The sequence below is a fragment of the Sceloporus undulatus genome, chromosome 3 (genome assembly GCF_019175285.1).
Source record: "Sceloporus undulatus isolate JIND9_A2432 ecotype Alabama chromosome 3, SceUnd_v1.1, whole genome shotgun sequence".
NCBI classification, from domain to species: domain Eukaryota; kingdom Metazoa; phylum Chordata; class Lepidosauria; order Squamata; family Phrynosomatidae; genus Sceloporus; species Sceloporus undulatus.
In genome coordinates, this window is record NC_056524.1 from 188,530,772 (window position 1) to 188,555,005 (window position 24,234).

Below are 24,234 nucleotides of genomic sequence, written 5' to 3' on the forward strand. Positions count from 1 at the left end.
TATTGCACATGGATGTATCAGTAGGTGCAGCTATTTACTTCATGGAGAAGATCATGCTGTGTCTGCCCTCCATGTGGGTAGAAAGATGAAGAGCATTACAGGGGGGAAAGAGCAGTTCTAATTCAGCATAATCAATATAGTTGAATCACACAGGTTTCAAAGCCAGATGTTAAGAAATAAATATCCATAGCCTTGGATGGGCAAATTTTAGTTTCTACCATCTTTATGTTTTCAAAGTCACAAGTTCTCTACATCTCATATATGAAGAAATGTATGAAGTTTGGTATGCTGTTACCAAAACTCAGCTGAAACAAAGTTCTCACTCAGGTAGATAAGTCAGGCAGATAATAACCTTCTGGTGTGGTCTTTTTGAGTTCAGATGTTATTAACAGCAAGTTTATTCATGGAAATATATAAATTCTTTTTAATTTTATTTTGAAGCTTTTTTAAAAGAACGGCAGAAAGATTTTCCCCCCTGTTAGGCAGAAAACCCTCAACGCATTTTGTTTTTCATATTGCAAGTGGAGGTGTTGAGGTCAAAGGGGAAATTTCACAGAGCTGCGGTCTATTTTGTTGGTTTGCATCCTACATGATTAGCTGTGCCTGGCCACAGCTTGGAAAGTATTGTAGTGTATAGAATAGAAAGGAAGGCAGGGAGAGAGGGAGGTCGGCAGAGGGTGTCTTGGGAGGAAATCACAGAGAAATAATGCTTGAAAATACGTGTGTTTAAGTGAGGAAATCAACATCTGTTAGCTCTTTGTTCAGGAATTTTTTTTCAGATTTACCTAAAAAATACTGTGAACACATTATAAAATCAAAAAATATAATCCTGGAGGGAGATACTGATTGAGGTAAAGTTTGGTAATATAGGAAAAGTAGGAGGCTGCTACAGATAGAAACAGAAAGTAGTAGTGAAATCTATAACATTATGGTACCCAGGACAGTGATTACAATATCTGTACTACTCAATTAGTGTTAACCATGCTTTATGTGGTGTACCTTGGTGATAACTTTTTTAAAAAATGAAAAGGTATAGTGCATGTAATGTGTCCACAAAGAATTTAGGAGGAGGAAGAAAAGCCATTTCATGGGAGCATCATATATCTTAAGACTTACCTTGGCCACATAAGATGTGCAAATGAACTTTAACACAATACACCAGGTGGAACCAGAAAACACTATAGTCTAAATCCAACATAACACTAACAGATTGAAAATGTCCACCAGTACAGTGGCAAAGGATTACACCATTGTACAAGCAGTTTCCATAGAGATTTCACAGACATTGCACGAGCAGTTAGACAGCTATTTGTACAACAAATACTATGTCTCACAATGTGCAACCTGACAGTTTTGCAGTAGTTCAATGTTATCACGGCACATAGCCCAATGGATGCAACTATCACTTATTCGTGTGCATGTGTCATATAAAGCTATTTATTCCTGTCATGACAGTACTAGTGGAAAGAGTACAAATCTCCATTTCAGTGATATGGCAATAAGAAGCAAGGATACTATTGGGAATAATAAATAACACCTGAACCAAGTTGTTCAGTGTCTGAAAGCCAAAGAAAGCTACATCCCAGGTCTATCCCAGCAGCAAAGCTAATGCAATAATCTCCATAGGATCTTCAGATGCTCAACTCTTCCTTCCTTTTCCCACTTTTCTCTCTTCCTGCCCCTCACAATTCAAAGCCAAACATTTTGTAGGAGCTGACTATGTTTGATCTATGAACTGTTTTGGTTTGTCTTATGTTTTGGCTAACTACAATATTTTTCTCTAAATTATTTTGTTGCTACTGCAGACTTTGACTCCCTTTTTTGGAAACAGTCCCTTTCATACTAACCAGCTGAAACAACTAGAAGTGAGAGTAATATACAGTAATGCACATGTCAGAATAAGCAAAGAATGGTGGAGAAATCCATTGGGTTCATACATTTTATCTGACTATTGACTGGGGAATGTGATGTAAATCTTCACTTGTTCAAACACCATGAATAATTTCATATTATTTCTCTTTAGCAGTTGACATTGTGGAAGGTGTTGTGATATATATATATATATATATATATATATATTGCATGTCAAGATTTCTTTCACTTTTTGAAAAAAATATTTGTGCAAAAACTTCTTTTGCATGGGAAACATATTTTGCATTAGTGTGCATGTGTATAAAGCAAGCAATTTTTGCCATTTTTAAAGAAAAGGGTGGGGTTGGTTTTAAGTCATGTTGGTTGATGCCTTTCAACTATGAGGGAATTTTTATCCCTCCTACAGAGAAGAGTCTTTTCCCCACTGTTAGCCACCCATCATGTTATACTGAGTACTGATTTCCAGAGCAGACCCTCTGAGTATTAAGTTAGCAACTGGGCAGCAATATACAGGACCAGATGCTCTTTGAGGTAGACTAATACCTAAGAAAATGTTGTTACAAATGGAATGCTGTTACAGGGTAACCAGAATTAACATGTTATGCAAAGATACATTATAGTCTCATAGCAATACTCCTTGTAATCCAAGTTTATGATACGCTAATTCCCCCCTCCCATGGTTTGTTTATAATAGTACATATTACCCAAAATCTTGATAATAGGGTTCCACCCAATTTATTAATGGATTTAATATTCTGTGGTGATACTTAAGGACAAACTGCATGTCAAAATCAAAACAGAAATTCCTACTATTTCTTTAAAAAGGCCTAACAACAGTCCACCACCGTCCTGAACAGTGTTATGGGATTAGAGATGGAAAGAATGTTCAAAAAATATTTGGAAAATGGCCATGATCCTAGAGAATTGAGAAACCTGGTCGCATGAGAATCTTTACAGTTCAGGAATTATTCTGTTTTTTAAAAATCACACATAGCTTTTTGTTAAAAAAAAAAATAAATCCTGGCATTTTTTGCAGTGGAAGCAACATAAAGAAAATGATATTTTTGCACTGAAATACCTTTTTCTGGCATCACACCGCCTGCCCAACCGCGCAATGGGTGGCATCACAGCACTCCTTTAGCACAGCGTTTATACAATGCATGCCAAAAGGAGCACTGAAAAGTGCTGCCATGGTGGCAAGGGCGCCTTTTTGCTATCTCTAAAACGAGTGGCATTTTGGCACTGGATCAGGGCCGCGGTGTGAGGTTGTCACGGCCCCAATCCGGTGCTGAAAGGGGCAGCACCTCACTCATTTGGGGTGGTCTGCTTCACCCCTCAGTAACGAATTCTGAAACAGGGATACTGTTTTTAAAAGGGAGATGGACAAGGTGTCTCTTTGCTTGTCGTGTCTACATCAGCCTTTAGTTCTGCACAAAAATAAAGGGGGGGGGAGGAGTTGTTGAACTTTTGTATTGAAAAAAATATCAAATATATAACACCCACTGTTTTCTGTGGGGTTTTACAAAACAAAGAGAAAGAAAGCTGCCTTTCAAAGCATAGATGAATCTGTCAAAAAGCAAGGCTATTTGTGTGTGTGTGTCAAAAAAAGACATTTACATTTGTGTGAAATAGATCTGTGTTGCCCATTTGTCAACTGTGACCTATGGACTAGGAACTGAGGGGGAATTCTAGCATGTTGGTTTCAGATGGCTAAACTCTAAATATCTGCCTGCCAAACATTACTATATTAAATCTTTAACATTGACCAAATCCATGTATTGCTTTTGTTGGCATATTCTCACATAGGAACTGTTCTGAAGAGAGTGATTTAAGTACAATGGCCTATGAATAACAAAAGCTGGCCTTTAAACATTATGAACTATAACCCAATGCAGCTTAGTTTATCTGCTCTTGGCTCATTCCATTTCTAAATGAAAGAACATATGTTGAAAGCCTATCAATAAGCGCAGCCACATGCAATAAACAATGCTTGTAATGCTCAGTCTAAAATGTATTTGTACCATTGGGGAAGAAGGCTGTGGTGGAGGTGGTGGTGGGGGCTCAGAAAGCAAATGATTGCTCCAAAACTGGTATAAACAACAAATACAACCCCTATAAGATATTTTAAAAGCCAGACATTTTCTACAACCATTTTTTATGAGGGCATGTGGCAAACCTTCAGCAAATATGACTGTTTGTGAATAAAATGAAAATTAGTGCTTTTGGTGTGTTCACCTGTACCATTTTCCTTTAAAGCCTGCAATTGCATTTGAAACCTGCAATTCTCAACACAAAAAAAGGGGGGGGGGGAGGGAGAGAAGGAGGGAGGGAGAGAGAGAAGTTCAGAGCTGATTGCTGGATATTTGGACCTCCCAGTGCAAACATTAACTGGCTGAGAGGCACTCTGGAATGTAATGAAGGAAACAATACTGGGAAAAGAGCCAAAAAAGCAGAAACACTGGCGCCTGGAACCTAGGGATTTGCCTCCTAGTAATAGGAGCTGAACAAGGCCCAGCACTTCTGTTAGGCTGGAAATGACATACTGTGATCCTTGACTTAGCCAAAGGGATTTTAAATGGAGGAAAGAGCTGGCAAGACAAAATCTCCTGCACTTTTCACAGTGTTTTCTAAATCAAGCAAAGGAAATAAGGAGAAAAGACTGAAGTCTATTACATTTGATCCAGTTAAGTCGAGAGTAGGAGCTTTTTAACTGCTATTTTCCCCCTCTTTCCTTTTTTTGCTTTTCTTTTTTTGGTACTTTCTCATCATGTCACACCACCCAGAAAGCACAGACATATAGCAGAAACTTGAAACTGCTTTCATTCAAGAAGAAGGGCACCCCAACATTGCATTATTGACAGGAGGTCTGAAAAAACTGACAGCTGCAGAAATTGTACAGTTGAAGTTCAATTCCCAGGAGGAGGAACAATATACTGATGGCATTAATTCTGTTTGGAATTGTTAAAATAAGAAAAGGTTACGGGGCTGAGCAAGGCGTTTGGCTTGTGTTCCCCCTCCCTCGGCTTTTTTTCGTCTTCTCCCTTGTATCAAAGGCAAACTTTCCTTCTTCCCTAGTGTCCTTGGGCTGTCATCTCCAACCTTTTGAAACTGTATCTGATTATCCATGTGGCAATTAATCATAATTAAGCAGGCTTGAGATTTGGAAAGGTACAAAGAAGGTGGCTATAGATCTGGCTTTTGTCCTAAGCGCCTCCCCCCTCCATTTTTTTCTCTCTTTTTTTTTGGCTGCTCAATCTTTAGTTGGAGCCATAAGTATTTTTTTTTAAAAAAGAAAAGCTAAAACAAAAATTAAAACCAGCTTTCCCCCTCTCTTTTAAAACATTATAGCTGGTACTAACTAAGTTCCGCAGAACTTGGAAACAGTTTTTGAAGAGGAAGCTAGGTAACAAATTACCCTTCTAATGCCAAGTGATTTGGATCCATTCTTACAAACCAGATTTTTTTTCCAATTTATTACAGGAAAACGTTCAATCATTATATGCTGGCATTCTCTCTGGGGCACATGGAATACCATTCTACCCACTCCACCCACATCCAGCTTTTTAAAGGCTTAGTAAGGCCAGAATGTCATCTTATTAAAATGTTTTATATATTTATAATTAAAAATATGGGACTGGCATTAGAATCACTCTAACAGATGTAACCTGACACATAAGCAGGGTCAGCTTAGAAAACAATGGGTTCTTTTAACTCGTGGATTCTGCTCAGGTTTCTCTTATGCACATGGGTCCAATTTGTTCCATTTATGATTAGCTTTAAGTAAACTGATGTGCTATTTATTTAGGAGAATTGCCATTTCAGGATATTTCCATATACCCCCCCGCCCCGCCATGCACACACACACATGCATTACAGTGTGGTCTATTCCGTCACCATCCATTATGAGCCTATTACAGTGCAGAAAGGAGGGTCCCAATTCACCAAAGACAACAACAACAATTCACTTGACAGAGACACTAAATGATTTATTACTGATCTCTACCTCAGAGTTAATGTGTAGGCTGAACACACGAGTCAAGGCAAGAATAAAAACCAAAAGGCTTAAAGGGCAATATGCTGGCATGGGAAAGGGATTTAAATGTCTATGTAATTGATTTAAACATCAAGCATGTCTGCTAGACAGGTAACATGAAAGAGACGGGTTCTGCCACCCATATTTACTGAAGCCTATTGGTGGAGTGAGGTGTCAGTCAGACCACCTGAGTAACAACAGACTAATTTGGTTTATAATTAAAAGGAATACGGAAATGAAAAGAAAACAATATTGTCGGCAAATAATATTTTTTCTCTTCTCTTCTTGAAAGGCCACATGTTTAGGTGCTTCATATTGCTGTTACTAATAAAATATTGTTTTCTGCTTGACACACCAATAAAGCAGGTGTGGGAGTATAATTGGTTAAAAATATATGACCGTCACTCCCCCCTCTGCCCCCTATATCTCCCAGACACAAAATTATACTCTAGTTTCAGGAATGCACATTTATTTAAATCCAGAATAACCCTTTGGTAGTTCTCCAATTCTTCCCAGCTGCAAAGTTCTATCCTGGTTCTTTACTTTTCAAATTAATCACACATCATGGAGCTGTATACATAGTTCTGTCTAATACATTTTCAGCCTATGGCTACCAGATGGCTCTTGCTAACTGATAGCTACCTATTACAAATATTAAACAAGAGCAGCAGGCAAAATGAAGATTGTTATAAGAAGCAATTGCTCTTTTGAAATATTCCAAAAGTTAGAACATAACTACCATCTTAATTTTTTTTTCCAGATTTAGGCTGCACCTTTGCCTGGTAGTGAGTCCCACTGAAGTCAATGCAACTTACTTCTGAGTATATATTTATAGGATTGCATTGTTAAAGAATCAGTTCTACATACAAATTAAGTTTAGAAATAACTCCATAGATTTTAAATATATCTGATAACATTTCAAGTTGATGGGGAACCTTACAATAATTGTAAAGTTATATATGCGATCACAAAGAATTACAGAACCATGATTCCCACCACCACCAACACCAAAGTTTTTGTGGGCTTCCTATGATTTCTAGAAAGTTTGCTGAGTTCCTCATGACTATTATAAAAAGACTGTGGCTGAGATTAAACTGTTCTCATGTTTCTGATTTTGGTTGTAACGTTCTTGAAAATTACTGTGTTTGGTGAGCATATGAGTCCATGGGCTAAGTCATGCCTTGTCCAGCTATATGGGGGTTTGGATTTGCTATCTCAGCATTCATGGTGTCATCTGCCATTATGAACTGTCAACCTGCTTGTTGAACATTATCTGTGTAGATGATACTTCTTTGTGACCTTATTTAGTCAAATGTTTGCTAAATAAAATCAGAAGTGGCAGATCAGTGGTGGCTGTTGTTTCCCATGTCAGTGGTGCAGTTAATCTTTTTGTCTGAAATTTAAAGGAGCTGTCCAAAGGCTGGACCTATCTGGGGGATAGGGCTTAGCATATTCAATAGCACCTTAAAAGTTAAGGTTTTAAATTTAAGAGTCATTTCTCTACTAATGTGACCAGCTGCCTATGTCTGCAGTAGTAGCAACCTCTATCGTTCCAGCAGTTCTGGCTGTAGCAGCTGTTCTCCTGTTTTACTTGTATCTGTGACACCACTTCTTGGTGGTACACTCAAACCTATCCAGACTATCAGGTTTTCGAAAAATAGGACACAGGAAGTCCAATCTTAAATCAAATGTGCTTATAAATGTATAAAATTAAAAATATCAAATGTACTTCAGCTGCAAGGGTTTTAGATCAGGCCTAGGTTTCTTCTTCTGCTTCAAACATTTAAGTCAGATGTTGGCAATTGTACAGGTGACAGGGCCATTTCCCCACCCTAATCCCACTTGACAGGCCACACTGGTACATTTTGGTGTACTTGAAGTGATGTGGCATTTTGGCTAATTTTCACCAAACATTTTCTCTTTTTTTGTTTGTTTGTTTGCGGAAGTTTGGGAGTCATTGGAAGGTCAGAGAAAGCAAACTGCTGTGATTTGGGCACATTTTTGGTGGTTTGGGTATAAAACAATATTCTAAAAATAGATCTGAAAAATATTTTTGTTTGTATGGGGGCTTTGGGAAGCTTCAGGAAGGCTTTAGGGGCTGTATGTAGGGGTTCCAAGTGTTACACTAAGTATTGGAGTCATCAACACTCTATAAAGAGCACTAATATGTCTTCTTAATAGTTTGCAAATACTCAGTCCTTCATATTTGCATCCACAGAGTCAACCAACCATGGTTTGAAAATATGCACACACACAAATAATCTAAAACAAAAACAAACAAAAAAACCTCAATTGTGCCATTTTTAAATAAAGAACACCATTTTACTACACCATTGTATATAATGGGACTTGAGCATCAACAGATTTTGATATCCATGAGGTGGTAGTGGTGGTGTTTCTGGAACTAAACCATAGTGGATACCAAGAGGCCACAGTATAAATTTTATATATTACAAATCACCGTTTGTTTCACATATACTTAATAATGGCGCTTTACAGAGCGCCCAAAAAGGGTGTATTGCCGACGCCCGTGTTTGCTGTGCGAGGGAGCTGCAGCGGACAAACTGCGCGACTCCCCCGTGCAGCAAAAAGAACCCGCAAAAAGTGGGTTCTTCTTGTGGCACAGTTGTGATGCCACAAGGCAACAATGGCACACTTGCAGCATCACATCCACACCGCGACGTGCGGACACTAAGTGTCTGTCACGTCAAAATGGTGGCGCCCATGTGTATAGTACGTCCCCAGTACGTACTAGGGGTGAGACCTGATTGGACGCTGCATCCTCAGCCAACCCTTAGTACATACTGGGGACCAAGCCAAGGCCCGTCTGGAACGGGCCAAAGATACAGAATACATCCAGCTACACTGCAAGCCTGAGCAGGTGTGCCCAGAAGTCCTGTTGAGTTTGGTTTCACTTACTTCCAGTATATAGAGCAGGAATCCTAACCACACATTCTTGGGAGTAAGCACCATTAAATGCATTGGGGCTGACTTTTGCTGTAATATGTTTAGGACTGGGTTCTTTTATTTTCAGAACCAAAAAAAGGTACAGGCTTTGTCAAGTTATTATCTCTTTAATTTTGGCTTCTCCTGTGTTTGATGTGGATATTGCCCCAGCAAGTACACACTTCCCAACACTGATTACCCGGCGACAAAGCTCTCACTGAGATTTTTACTGTACTGTCTAGCTGGAAAAGCAGAACATATGCTACCCTGTCTTTGTAAAATACCTGGCATTGCAGACAAAGAACGAATCAAGATATTCAGAAGCCTATTGGGTTTATATAAAGATGTTCATGTGTAGTACATAGTGTTATGTAGAGTATGACATCCGCTGCCTTATAAAATGTCACTCATTTGTGCTACCTGAGATGCTTATAGAACCTGAAGAGACACACCAAATTTGGTAATAGGAACATGGGAGTCTTTTGGGTTATTCAAACATTTGGAAAACACAGCACTTGGCCTATTTTTGAATTCCTATTTGTCTTCTTTAGTTCTCCTGTCTCATCCTTGTCACTATCGGTGGAGTTGGAGCTTTGAAATGCCTGCATCCACATTAGTTTAGGATTGCTTCCAGGTCATTTGGAATTCAAGCTGGGAACTTGATCCAAGAAGAGACTCACATAATGTAGAGCTATGAGAACTTGGGAAAACCTGCTTGGCAGGTTCTCTTGCTCTGAGTTGGGTTTAAAAATATCATTTATTTAGAAAGCCACTTTCTATATTCACCCAGCTTGTAAATCTACCCGAAGCAAAACCCAATGGAGATTACTTTTTAAAAAGAGAGAGACTGGGGTAAACGGGAGAAGTCTTGGCAGCCAAGAAAAAGCAGCTTATATTATTTATTTATTTTTAAAAGTTATACTGTAGTTTTTTGCTCCAATGGATTCCCCCGTCACAGCCCTCTGACCATAGCATCTGACAAGTGAAGTATTCTGCAGATGGATCAGAAGTGGCATTCATACAACCTCACATAGTTACAGCACAGATGTTGGGGCATGTGTGTGCCAGAAGAGAGATGGATTTTTTGAAAGATCATACACAGTTGCTGTACAGATATATGGAAGGGAGTAGTCCATAGGAACTGTTAATCCTTCACAAGGAGTCCAAAGGCTCAAGCCACAGAAGCTCATCTGTGTGCCTTGTTCAGAATCTCATCTCTGGAGAAACTTATGTTTTATGTTCCTTTTAAATGTTAGACACCTCTCCTTGGTATTCCCTAATATAAATGTTGGTATATTGCCTGAGAGTTTGAGGAGTCTCTCTTTCTCTTTTTTGGATGTCCCCTGCTAAGGGTCTGTTTTAGGTTAACTTTCTCCTGAAATCTGTACTGTAGAAGAAAATAAATGTCTTGCCAGGATGTGCACTGAATGTTGTAGTTCAAGACATCTTTGCTTATGATAAACCTTTAATCACCACAATGTTTATATCTTATTTGCAGAATCTGTATCATCATCGTCATGTATCAAGTCTTTCACAACAAAACATTCCAGGGTCTTTTGACTTCTTCATATTATTAGAAAATCTTTAAACTACTTCTAGTCCCGAATAGACCCGAGCAATTGAATTAACAGGATTTATGTAAGTGTCAATTCAGCAAATTCACATTGATTTAGTCTGATAATCTAGATGGGATTATTTGCACTTGAAATCTCACCACATATCAAGGAGAATACAGAAAAAAAATATACATATGCAAGATTGGAGACCCATTCACACAACAGAATTATAGTACCATCACTCTACTTTAACTGCCATGATTGCATCCTATGGAAACCTGGGGTTTGAAGTCTGGTAAGGTACTGGCCTGACTGAGAATTCTAAACTATCCATCCCAGGATTCCATGGAACCATGACAGTTAAAGTGGAACAATAGTGCTATAATTGTGTAGTGTAAATGAGACCCAGTTTATTGCAACCATAAGTCTTAAGAGAAATGTAGGAAACTTCCTTTTCCCAGGACAGACCATTACTCCATCTAGCTCAGGGCATGCTTTATCTCATTCCTCAGTCCATCAAACCCATGCTGCAAAGTAACTGCAAGTAAAAACACATGTGCTAAATCACTGGAGCTTTTGAATAAAGTGAACAGTGGACAATGCAATGCTGTGGATCATCATAGCTGTTCTAGTTTCTTCCAGTGCCAAAAGGTCTGCAGAGGGGCTGCCAGGGAGTTTGGCACCTAGCAACACCACCAGGCCTCACGTTCAGGTGCTCAGGGGTATAGGGCAGGGAAAGTTTAAAAGCCTCAGAAGCAAAAGTGGATCAACTTTAGGAGTCTTGGATGCATCTTTCATTATATCCATAGTTGCTCTGAACCAAGAAAATAAGAGGTCCAGAAAGTCAGCAGTCAAACCCAAACTTAAAAAGCTTGTCAGGTCCTCTTCTTCCTCTTCCAGAGGTAATCCTGAGTTGGAGGAAGGCCAAACCCTCAAGAGGTGTATCCAAGTTGACACCACTTTAACTACCATGACAATATTATGGAATTCTGGTGTTTGTAAGTTGTTGTGGCACCAGAGATCTCTGACAGGGAAGGCTAAGTATCACACACAACTACAAAACCAGAATTCCCTAGTACTGAGCCATGGCAGTTAAAGTGGTGTAAAACTGGATTATTTCTGCACTGCGGATGCAGCCAAGGGGTGACTTCACAGTGCAGCCTGGGCAAACAGATCCTCTTATCTCTTACGTTAGTGGTGCACACCCAAGGCAAGGACATCAGCTGGTTACTCTGGAAACAAGGGCAGCTACATCAGGAAAGCACCTTACCCCTACCTGTTCCAATCCTAATCCCAAATCAGTGCCTAACCTCTACAAGCCCACTTCTCTAGGGCCACTTTATCTGGAGCAATGTTTGTACTGCACCTACTGGAAGAGGCCTGTTCTGCAATGCTTCATCAACTCTGGGCCTCAAGCCTAACAACTAACGACCTGTCAGAGGGGTGCAATTCAAGGGAACTGACATAAAGCAACAGAGGACCTGCAACACAGCAAGGCTAATAAATAAATAAATAAATTTATTATTTTTATACCGCCCTTCCATAGATCAGGGCGGTTCACAGCAAATATCAATAAAACAATTAAGAATCATTAAAAAACACCCCTCTCTCCCTGACCCCATCCCCCCTGGTAAAAGCCACCACAGCGGCAAGACAGTCCTCCGCAGTTCGTGGGGAGCTTCATGGGGGGGCAGCGGCAGAAGTAGTCCTCCACCAGCTCTCAGGCAGTCCCCGATGTTGCTGGGTCTGCCTGATGGCTCCCTCTGAGGCCGAGATGACAGTTGAAGAGGGAGGAGCCTCTTCCTTCAGGCAGTCCTCGATGTTGCTGGGTCTGCCTGATGGCTCCCTCTGAGGCTTACAATGATTTTCCCACATTGGAAAGTCAGAACTGGGTTCTATGTTCTAGCAAGATTGGTGGGCACCTGAGGTTCCTCCTGTGCCCAGGGGCCAGATCCTGAAAAGCTTTACCTTCTACCACCCACCAGTCTGATGGACAGTAATCGTCATCTTTGGAAGTAACCCATTTGAAGCATGGGTCTTTCCTTTGACATGGAGCTCTTGTTACATAACCTGAATGTGTGGAGGGATGAATAGGGAAGACCCGGTTATCTCTGCACCACTTGTAAAGTATAATGAAAGGAGTTGGCAGGCACACAATTATTGTATTGGTTTATGCCAGGTGTCAACTGCAGTGATCAGCTACCAAAGTTGGAAGTGGCCCTACTAATGTGTACTGAAGGAATGGGTATATAATCCAGAACCAGATTATATTTGAGCTGTCTGCAACAGAAGTGAGCAACTGTGGGAGAACCAAAAGCAGTTCATTTTACCCTCCCACTGGAAAAGGACTGCAAACACAGGTTTCAGAGGGAATGTGGGGTTCCAAGGTTGCACTTTGCTTATCCAAAGCTATTTAATTAATTGGGAAGCCCTCTGGGAAATCAGAACCGGAAATACTGTTTTCTCTTGTTCTTGTCCTACCTCCATGATCAACTTAAGAATTGACCAATGTACACATCCCATAGAAGGAACAAAGAATAGACATATGTATATGCTTAAGACCCCTTCAGAGTAATACCATGTATGCCTTGGTGATGAGAGTGGGCAGATCTTAAAGTTTTGCTCCTCTTCACATTGGAATATCATGAATTTTGATCAAAAACAAGCAGAACTTGTGATGTTATGTGGCTGACCTTGCATTGGTGTCAATGGTACAGGACCAGCGTGGCATTTTATCAGAAGTTCCATTATCTGTTTGATTGTAGTAGGTATAAAAACAACAACATTGCTTGAACAAAACTGTTTGACTCATTTTGCAGGAAACAGCAAATGTTTGGGAGGAAATGGATGGAGGATAAAGAATTCTCAGTTGTGCTCCATTCCAAATCACATATAGTTTGCCTTTCCAAATCAATCTCTTTCCCTGAAACAGAGATGTGATTTCAGTATGACTATAGGGTGACTGCCCTTTTCCGCCCTACAAATTTCTCTTCCCCTGGTTCTATATCAGCTCAAGTCTGGCTCTCATTTTGCAAATGTTACCCTGGCTCCATATGCTTACATCATTTTGCAACTGTTTTGTATTAGTGTTCTAAAATGTTTAAACACCTACAGTGTTATCACCAACCATCTGTACTGCTGAAAGCACTAAATCAGTTGGTTGCATATAGACAGATAAAGTAATTTATTGGCTAGGGTCTGTTTCACTTAAAGCATATTGGGCAGAAGAATGGGAATACTTAAAAGAGCCTACTTTCCTATCTGAGTGTGATGTTTTCTATTACTGTTAGAGTGAAATTTTGTTTTTAATGGGGCAGGAAGTCTCTCTTCATATAAAATCTTAGGTTAGAAAATGCAAGTTATATAGTGTTAGTAACTGGTTCTTTTCTTCTTGACTTACAGATAGTGATGGGAATCCTGTTAGCATCATGTGTATATGGGGGGAAAATGGCTTATTTGCATGTGTGTCTCTTTTTGGACAGAGTATAAGGTGCCATTCTGTAGCCTTTTCATAAAATTCCCAAAACATGGGAGAAAGGTGGGATGTAAATCAAATAAATAAATAAATAAACAAACCCCAAACCTCCCCTCTCCCACACTGTCAAGACCTGGAGGCTACAGCTGCTTACCAGCAAGAAGGAGAGGAAGATGGGAGGCTGTTTCGATGATGTAGCACCAATGGTAAGGGAATGGAAGGTTTATTTTATCTGTGAGCCCATTCCCATCCCTTCCCCCCTCTGAGTGAGATAGCCTTGTGCTGTAACAACTACACCACACTGGCTGTCCTCCAGTTCTTATCTCTGCTCTTTTATAGATATTTACCATATGGGTTTCCTCTTCTTCCATGACTTTCTAAGCTGCCCTTACAATGTCAAATGGTAGGATAAAAATAAATTTTACTTTCAGGATTTCCTCATCACTATACATTCAATGTTTCTATTCCATTACTTTCCTAATAGTGTTGGAGAGTGGATCCTTAGTATCCATGGAGATTTGCTTCCAGGATCCCACGTGGATACCAAAATCTGTGCATGCCCAAGTTCCATTATATGCAATTGTTCAGTAAAATGTTATCCCTTATGTGAAACAGCAAAATCAAGATTTGCTTTTTGGAATTTTCTTCTGTGTGTGAATGTTTTTGAACCATGGTTTGTTGAATTCATGGATATGTGGAACTGACTATAAAGTTTCAAAGTCTCAATCAAGTAGCTGATGCAAGTGGAACACACTGTCTTTCTATTGTTTAACCTTATAGCCAAGCCACAGGTATTGTCATCAGCATACTAGGCACCTGTGGATTACATACAATGACTGTCTCCTCCCCAAGGTAATCTGGGGATCTGATATGAAAATCTCTCCACAGGATTGCAAAGGTTGTTGTGAAGCTCTGTGCAAATACTTCCTAAAGAGCTTTTGAAACAGACATCATGCAAATATCCACTTAAGGTCCCTTAAAATGTAGGTCAGATGAAGATGAGTATTTATAAATTTGTGTGAGAGAAGAGTGTCATCTTAACACCTCTTTAGATAAGTATTCAAAATAGCTGGGTACACAGTGCAATGGGTCTGATTTAAAAAGTAATCCCTCTCTCTTTGTTGCTATTTTCTTCTTTTGTTCAGTGAAATCTCTCGTGCTTCAAGCATTTGTATAAACGGGGTATATGGTTATCCTGTCAATATACAGAAGAGCAAAGTAGGACATCTTATGTATTTTTCTACAGTGCAAAGAGCTAGATTAACACAGATAACATGACTATATGTCCAACCATGTCATAACAATGTTTGTTTCAGACTAAGTTCCACTGATTTAAATGTGACAAATAAATAAACAAAGGAGTGAAGCCTTTGTCCCAAATAATCCACTACCACATGAGTATGATAGCTGCCAAAAAACACAGCAAACAAGCAAATAGAACCACTATTCTATTAGCAACATTTGATGTTACTGTGGTAGGATTTGGGAGATCAGTTCGCATGACAGCATCCTGATTGTATTGGTCTAAATCTAACAATGTTGAACTATCAGGATTTTAGGGCCATTCCTTCTACCCTTGCACCACTCTCTGACTTGTGTAGACTTTAGCCACTTCATCAGATCCATTGTGAAGGTTTCTACAAGCTGCTAATGTATCATGGAGCCAGAACATGCAAGCAGGGAAGTGTATGATTGAAACTTTGAAAAGAAATAGCTTCCTGATTTCAAATGCCATTAACTTCTCCATATTACATAGGATTAGGATATTAATCAAGTTAATTTTGCATAGGTAATTTATCATCTGGGTTGCTCTGATTTTCAATAGTTAGGAACCTAAAATGGGATTTCAACTGCTGAGTTCAAGTTTTTAAAAAACCCGTTCAGAAGTTCCAGTCTCATAAGCCAATTCAAGTAAAAAGCTAAAATGACAATGGCACTTTACTTGTTCATAATCACATCTGTCATTCTTCCACTTGCCACATATGCCAAAGTTTGTTATGTTTAGCTATGTGTTATAAATACACAGATTTCAGTAGTTTGTGTATATGCTTGAATCCATTTGTGCCAAGTGATTGCTGTATTCCTAGAGCAGAAGACATTGTCTTGATGAATAGTGAGGTAAATGCTCCAGCAATTTTGCACATAAATGTGTCAGCTCTCTTTTACATAATGGAGAGAAGCCCTTTCATGGACTGGATAAAACAGGGTTTATGAATCATGGCAAAACATGCTTTCCATGAAAGCAGTGGGTGGGGGTGGGGGAGAGAAGAAGAAAAAGAGAATGTGCTTGTTCTTTAGAAAGTCCTCAAAAAAGCCATATGGCCTCCAGCCAAACCATTTTTCCAGGCTCTTCTGTCACACTAATAACGTTGAAGAGTTTTCCATGATGATTAACATAACTCTGGGTCTAAAAAGAGAAGATCTTTCCAACAAGATAGCTGAGCAGTAATCACATTTTCTGAGAGAAGCCAGAAATAAATAAATACATAAATCAATCAATCAAGTTCATGTCTTAGTCTGACATAGGTTATTCCCCTGTACAGAATTTACTGTTCAATATAATAAAATCATAAACTGGATAAAATTATAGTGGCATGGTTGGATTATAATTATGTTCCTGTGAATGGTTAAGTTACTTGTACTTATGAATAGGATTGAGTTCCAAAAGGGAGCCCCACTAGAGGAAAAGAAGAGAGCAACATTTGACATCTTCTACCCTTTTTTTGTACCTGTGAAAGGCAGGATAAAATGGATGGATAGATGTGTGTGTGTGTGTGTGTGTGTGTGTGAGAGAGAGAGAGAGAGAGAGAGAGAGAGAGAGAGAGAGAGAGAGAGAGAGAAGAAAGATGTAAATATTCCAAAGAATCTCACTGCCTGCTGGAGAATATATTTTACACATACTGTAGCACATCATGAACAGACTTTTTCTCAGCAAATGTTCTGAGCACTGGAGGCAAGTTAAAGATCTCAGGGCATCCAATCTGTGCAATATTGTATGTTGAAACTTGAAGATGCCCTATATAAATTTGAATCACAGATCTCCTCCACCTTGCAGTAGTTCTTCAAGATCTTGGAAGAAAGTAATCTCTTCTGTGTACCCAACAAGAGGGTTGTGGTTTATATGGAATGAACCACAGCATTGGCGATGGATTGCTTTAAATGTGCTTACATTCTGTTACCGGCAAGGAGGGGAGAAATGGAAAATGACAATTTTTTGTATGTTTGTTTAAGAAAAGTACATTTATGGTTTAAGGTGAACCTTCAACATTGGGAAAGCACTTAGTTAATTCATTATTTGTGTGGTTTGCATGTGGAATGTGATTTTTTAAAATCTGTTATATGATCTGTGTAAAAAACTAATAAAAAACATTTTATTTAAAAAATAGTCCTGTGTTCAAACAGTTGCAAAAGCCATGATAGTCCAGAAATTAAAGCAGAGTTTTCAAACATTTCCCAGTTGTGTGCAGATCACTTTGTAGTGATGGTAATGCTCTCCTTAACAGAAAGAAGAGGAAGACATAATAGGCTGTATGTAAAGGGGCTGCATTCAGCTTCATCATATACAGATGTGAGGGCTGGACAGTGAAGAAAGCAGATAAGAAGAAAATCAACTCATTTGAGATGTGTCACTGGAGAAGAGTGCTGAGGATACCATGGTCAGCCAAAAAAACCAACAAACCCTGCCTGTGCCTGGAAGCCAACCTGACAAAACTGATGCTGCCATATTTTGGGCACATCATGAGAAATCATGACTCATTAGAAAAGAGAAGGTAGAGAAGGTAGACTATACCAGATGGCTCCATTCAGTCAGGGAGGCCACAGGCTTGAGTCTACAGGACCTAAGCAGACCAATGGGGGATAGTGGGGCTTGGAGATGTCTCATCCATAGAGTGTCCATGAGTTGGGATGACTCAAAGGCAGTTAACAACAGCAGTAACATAAGGGGGACTGTACATAAGGGGGATTGTAGAAATAAAATAAATCTTGTTAGGTAATGAAGACATTATGGGTACATTCTTACATCATTTCAGGGGTGGGATGGGGGGAAATTCTCCTAATTTCCTTTGCTCTCATTTTTCCAGCTTGCATTAGTTCATTGGAATGACTTTAAGTTTAAATGCTTGTTCCTCAAAGCCTGCAAATCCTACCGGCTTTATTTTTGAAATGTATGTTCAACATGTGTCAAATCAGAGGATTGGCATCTTCATTTTTTTTTCTTTTTTGGCTTGATTTCTTCATTTTACTCTCTCACACTGTGAAAGATGTTTTTAGGGCTGACGAGAGTAGAGAAGGAGACAATAAAAAGGCAATAAAAGCCTGGTTTTGTTCAGTGTTACTTATTTGCACAGCAAGGGGATTGGACGAAAGAGCTGAAAATGATTTCAGCATGCCTCTTCCCTAGCTGCCAAAGATTTCCAGGCTCCCACGCACAGATTTAGGCACAGTGCCTTCTCCTGCTCTGTAGAAAATTTGGAGTAGTTAAAACAGTCAAAACCTAGTTCTGTATTGCTTTTTAATACAGACTCATAGATGCATTAATAGAGCTAACTTCCATGTCTGAATGCTGGATCATTTCCCAGAATGCTCTATTGCTAGGCCATTTGCTTGCTTCTACTTTCTTGTGGGTGCTTAGATTAAGCAGGATGACCAGAACTACCAGGTCTCAGAGTTACAGGAGAATCTACTAAGGCTATAAACAAGGAAAGGAAGGTGTGAGAGAGCCACCTGAAGTAACCATTAACCCCTTGAGAATGATGGGGAAAGCAGGAAGGTGGATTTTCTGCAAGCATAAGTGACTGTGAAGTCCTGTTTTATTCTATTTGAAATAAGTCTGCTGGTTCTTCAAGGTATGTTGCTAGATCTAAGAGATTTTTTCCCTCTTTTTTAAAGAAATGTCTTCCCTTTCTGGAAGGCTACAGACAAACTTTGAACAAAAAAGCAGGGTTAATATACAAATTGCATTGGAACTAAATGGCATGGCCACTGGAGGGAAAAACTAATCTTCTAGCATACAAAGAAATTTCAGAATGTTTTCACACAAGAAAAGAAAAGGCAAATTCTAGAATGTCCAAAAAAAGAAAAGAAAAGAAATTGAATTTTAATTTTAACAGCCCACCCTTCATTCTCTTTCACTTTAAAGCATCTATTTTCTTTGTGTCCTTGCAAGTTAACTCCATGCCATATGAAACCACAGCAAAGGCAGACATTTGTTGAAAACTTGATGGAAGTCTGACATTTTCCCCTTGTCTAAAAGAAAATGATGACAGCTATGGATCATTTCTGGGGGTTTCATTTTGATATCTCGAAATATGTCATCCATTCTTCTTTACCAGCCTTTTAAAACTGTAAAACGCTTCTTGCGCAACAGAAGTGTTTATGTACTTTCAAATCTCATTGCAAAGGCTGAGGGGGAAACAATAGAGTGACATTATTGTCATGTCGTTTTGATGTGGTGAAAATGTACTTACAAAAACCATATGTTGTTTCAGTTCAATTAAAGATTCAATGATGAGCCCTTGGAGGCTGCAAATCTCTTCTCATGTAAGTAATTCTTACTCATGTGAGTAATGGAAATGAAATTATTCATGATGGCAGTAGTAAAGTATGTTAAAATGTCTCACAACCATTGGGCTCTATATGAAACCATTAAAGAATGGAGACCTGCAATTCATTACTAGCTTAATTCTGTCAGTGGAGTAATAAAAAAAAGGCATAACACATTGTTGGGGTTTATCGGTGTTACATAATCTGTTCAAACCCTAAAAGTTATATATAAACATTTTGGCTGGCATTAGGAATTCATCCATTGGTACAGTTGGTATGAAAACCAGCTATTAATGTTGGCTCCCCAGAAATTAGATTTTTTTATCCACAATTCCCTGAGCATAACGTTTTGCCATACATTGTGCTTTTAAGACAGCTTGTTGTTGTTTTTTTAACAAATTAGAATGTGAAAATTTGGGAATAGATGGATACACTCAAAAGGACAGTCACAGAGATGAAAGCATGGCATACAGAAAATAAACCCTCCACTGGAATATACTTTCTCAGTCCTGCTTCCATATTATGAAAGTTATGTAGAAATATGAAATCTGACTGTGCAGGATTCCATACCCCCTACCTTTGAGAGTGCTCTTAATCTAGTTCTGTAACTGAATAATTGTACAAATGTAATGGTGGTTCAGAGGCGAGCAGGTTCACTAGGGATAATGGCCTGGTCCAGACCTGGCCACATGCTGGGGTTGCCTGGGGGTGGAGCATCCACATGCCCTACAACCCTAGTACTTGGCGGAACCGTCATCATGGTGGCCTCCCATCGACATGGGGGCCGCCATGATGCCAGCACCACTGCTGAGTGCCCAAACATGGTACACAGGAAGTGGTGTCATGATGGTGCCACCTCCTGGTTGCGGCAGCACAACAAAGGAGCTGCTTTAGGCAGCTCCTTTTTGTTGTGGCACCACAAGCTTCATTCCCACGTGGCAACCAGATGGCCGCAGGAATAAAGCCTTGGGAGAAAGGGGCCAGGTGGGCATGAAGCCCCGAAGACACCCCTTTTTAGGACCACAGAGAAGCGCTGGATTGGGGCCTCTGGGCTGCCGGTGAGGCTGCCCTTCCCCCAACCCAGCAAGAAAAGGGGCAGTCTGTACCGCACCAATATCTTCTTATTCGATTTTTAATTGCAAACAGTCCTATATCATTCTCTTATAAGAAAATAGAGTTGTCTAGTCAATTGCCTTTGATTACAGAAGCTACTGATCTCTGTAGTTTCTTTAACTGCAGAGCTTGTAATTGTCTGTCTTTTTTTAGGGGTATGAGTGCACAATATAATAACTGGACATGTTCATACATTGTGTATCACTGAGAACAGTAGCAAAGAAATGTGCACATCTTCTCCTGTCCACTACCAATACAGTTGCCCACAGTGGTTGGCAAACTTATTGTTGGGGCAACAGGTCTCAGGGTTGAACTCGGGGACAGCAGCACAACCAGTAATTTTTCAAAGCTCTGGCTGCACATAACAACAAAATGTGTAATATTGCTTGTGTTATGTGTCTGCTGTGTGCCTTCACGTCATTTCCAACTTATGGCAACCCTAAGGTGAACCTATTATAGAGTTGCATGACAGTATTTAAATAATATCAGTTTGTATCAGCAGTTGACCAGACACTATGGGCAGTAAACAGAGAATGAACATGGGCAGGGGGGATAAAACAAAAACAAACAATGGATTGCAGATTATTGAAATTTTCCTCCCCAAACCAAGTGTGGGAATGAAGCATACTTCAAATAGTAGTAAGATTCATCTTCCATGCTGAATTCAACCCTTTGTCATCCAAAATGCTGTTTCTCATTGGGAAATCAGGGAAAGAGATACTAGCTGATATGCTTGGGGGTGGGGAGATAAGTTATCTGTTCCAAATAGATCAGAAGTAAAATCCAATTCTGGATGCTTTATTGTTAAATATTTCCCTTTGTGTAGAGTTGGCTGCTTTACAATAGACACAAAAGTATAAAATGCCAGTGCCAAATTGGGATATCAGTTACATAGTTGGAAGAAAAGTTAGTCCTATACAGCAGGAATATGTGGGGAAGAATAAGATAGCTAAGACATTCAAAAAACAGCATTAAAAGAAAATAAAGGAAAGAAAATGACTATGCAACAGAGCACAGAGGATCCCCAGGAAGGCTGGTGCACATCTGGACTACTGGGACAGAGGGTAAGGCAGATAATTGTAGAAGGAGCTAAGAGCCCATTTTAGATGGAGACTAGACCATTAGATGGACCTTCAGGGGTGCACAACATGGGCTGTGTCTGAACTCATGCTTCTCTGGTCCATCAGCAAACTTGGCTGGATAGAAAAGGTAAATTAGTGCAAGTGATTTTACCTTCCTGAATGTGGAGTTGGTCTCCTCAAAACAGTACATTAGAATTACACATTTGTCTTCCAGCAGAAGAAGTTAAAATAAGAAAATAATATTGGGGAACAAAGTAAGTATTCTTCCCAACAGCGAGACACATCCTGTACTATTTATCTCTCATACACAAAAGGAGTCATTCTCCTGCCCCTCTGCCAGATAATTTTTCTCTTGCACTTTCAATTTGTTTCACACTCACTCTCTCAGATTATTTTTGTTCTCCATTTTCTCCTGTAAACAAACACTTGAGGCAAGGAGACCCCTTCAGCTAGAATTAAAATCCGCATTTGAAAGATTCCTGCACATCTGCTGATATGTCCATGACTTTGTAGGACAATAGATATCTTAAAAGCTTTATGTCTTCTTAGAATCAGATGTCACTGCAATGTTAGGCAAAAAGTTGTTCTGATTCCACGAAGCTGTGGCAGGAAACTATTCCGCAAACCTTTTTGCTTTCCTTGCCAGCAAATAAGAATGGAAAATCAACATGTTCTCTCTATGATCTCTCCACCCCCTCCCCCAACACATTATAGCATTACACCTTCCCAACCAGAGCTGGCAGAAGTGCAGGAGAAGGACTTGTTCACAAATGGAAATACAGGATAAGTCTTGGAAAGAGAACTGAAAGAAGACAAATACATTCTTGAACTCTGTGCAAACACATGTGTATTCCTCCCACCACCTGGCTCTTATCCCATATGAAAGTTGATGTTTGGAGCCATCAACAAAAACCTTCTTCAGTGTCCAGAAAGCTTTATGTACATGTAGCACATTTAAGAGTAAACTATTGTTTCTAATGAAGTTCTAAGGGAGAAGCATATCTGGCCATATGAATGAGAGAAGGAAGAAGGGAGGAAAGAAGGGAAGGAAGGAGGGAAGGAGAAGGAAAAGGAGTGGTGGTGGTGGTGGTGGTGGTGGTGGAATTAGCAGCATGTTTGGATGATGCAAGCCATTAGGGCCCAGATCTGGTAGCTCGGATGTGGATCTGGTGGACCCAGTCCAATTCCAGGGCAAAGGGGCCTTAACACAGGTTTAAATGTCCTACTGTTTGCTGTCCTACTCTACAGCAAACCCCAGCAGAACAGACCTGTGTCCCTTACCTTACTCAGCCTTTGCTGCTAGTGAGAAGCCCCCCATCACTGTATCTGGCATGGTCAGGTGCCCCATCTCCGAATCAGATATGGTAGGGGGTTTCTTCTCACTAGTTCAATGACTGAGTAAGGTATGGGGTATGTGGCAGTAGCGGGTTGGGACCTGGGCCAGGATAGGATGGACTTGACCCGTGCTATCTTGGCCCATCTGCTCAGGGCCTCCCTGATTTGAATTCAAAAATATAGCCATGTTTATCTGGAAAATCAGTATGCAAAGGGATCTTGTATCACCTTTTAAACTAACTGAAAGAGAGATGTTGGTAGCATGAGCTTTCATAGACATCAATTTATTTTTTTTCAGATGCATAGGGTGGAATGGAAAATCCAGGGGCAGACCTACATAAGCAGGCTATGTGTGAGAATGTCCATAGAAATGAAAACTTTGTTCATGTGAAGATGGGATGACAAGTTCAGTTTTAACAACAGTCATTGGTGGACAAAGCAAGAGGAAGGATGTTACTTCAATCCAAGGTAACCATATGGGTGCGTATGAGAATGTAATGTGGGAACCAGAAAGGAGATGTGATAAACTTTCTAAGAGTACCTTCAAGAGGCTACAGTGTTAAACAGTGCTATAATATGTGTAGTGTGCCAGGAAACCATTGTCTCTGTTCAGCCCACTCTTGATGGTCTGCAGTTTGTGGACAGGAGACTAGCCTCGCTCCATCACTAGAAGCTCACTGCCACAATGGCCCCTTAATGACTCCCTTCCTGAGTTCTTAGAGTCTCAATCATTTTTCCCATCCATTGTCTACTGATCTCTCAGGAGACCCTCAGTGATCCTCACCAACTCATTTCTGCCCTTCTAAAGGCAGCACGGGAGATGCCAGGTCCTGCTGCCCCAGCTCCCTTTCAGTTAGGCAACAAAAGGAAGGACTGAGAAATGAAAATATTGGGAGAAAAAGCCAAGCTAGTGCTCATTTTAAAATATGGTAATAAACAAGCCTGATTGGTTCTGGGCACTACTGTAGACACCATTTAAAAAAAATTAAATAGGCAGGAATGCCAAATCTTAATTGGTTGAGATGAAGAGATCAGACTGTCTTTAAGGGTATTGTGATCCTCCAACTAACCTTCCTCACTACTTTCATTAAGCATATCGTGCTACTGTTAACTAGAACATTTTGAGCATGTGTAGTCTATGCACATGTGGTGTAGTCATTTTGAAATGCTGGAGGTCAGGGAGTGAGGATAAGCAAAGACTACAAGTATGGCATGCAATCAACAGTATGCTTCAGTGCACATGACATAACAGCATGTTTCTGTTTGCTCTTACATGGG

The 24,234-nt window shown here is 39.9% G+C and overlaps 1 long non-coding RNA gene across 1 annotated transcript in view; it reads left to right on the forward strand.

Annotated features, from left to right (window-relative positions):
* The window catches only part of LOC121925208, a 24,176-nt gene extending 821 nt beyond the window's left edge, over positions 1-23,355 (forward strand). Inside the window, exons 3-4 of the long non-coding RNA XR_006102821.1 lie at positions 19,372-19,423; positions 23,255-23,355. This is a non-coding gene — a long non-coding RNA (uncharacterized LOC121925208). The remainder of the gene's footprint in view (positions 1-19,371; positions 19,424-23,254) is intronic.
* Positions 23,356-24,234: the final 879 nt, after the last annotated feature.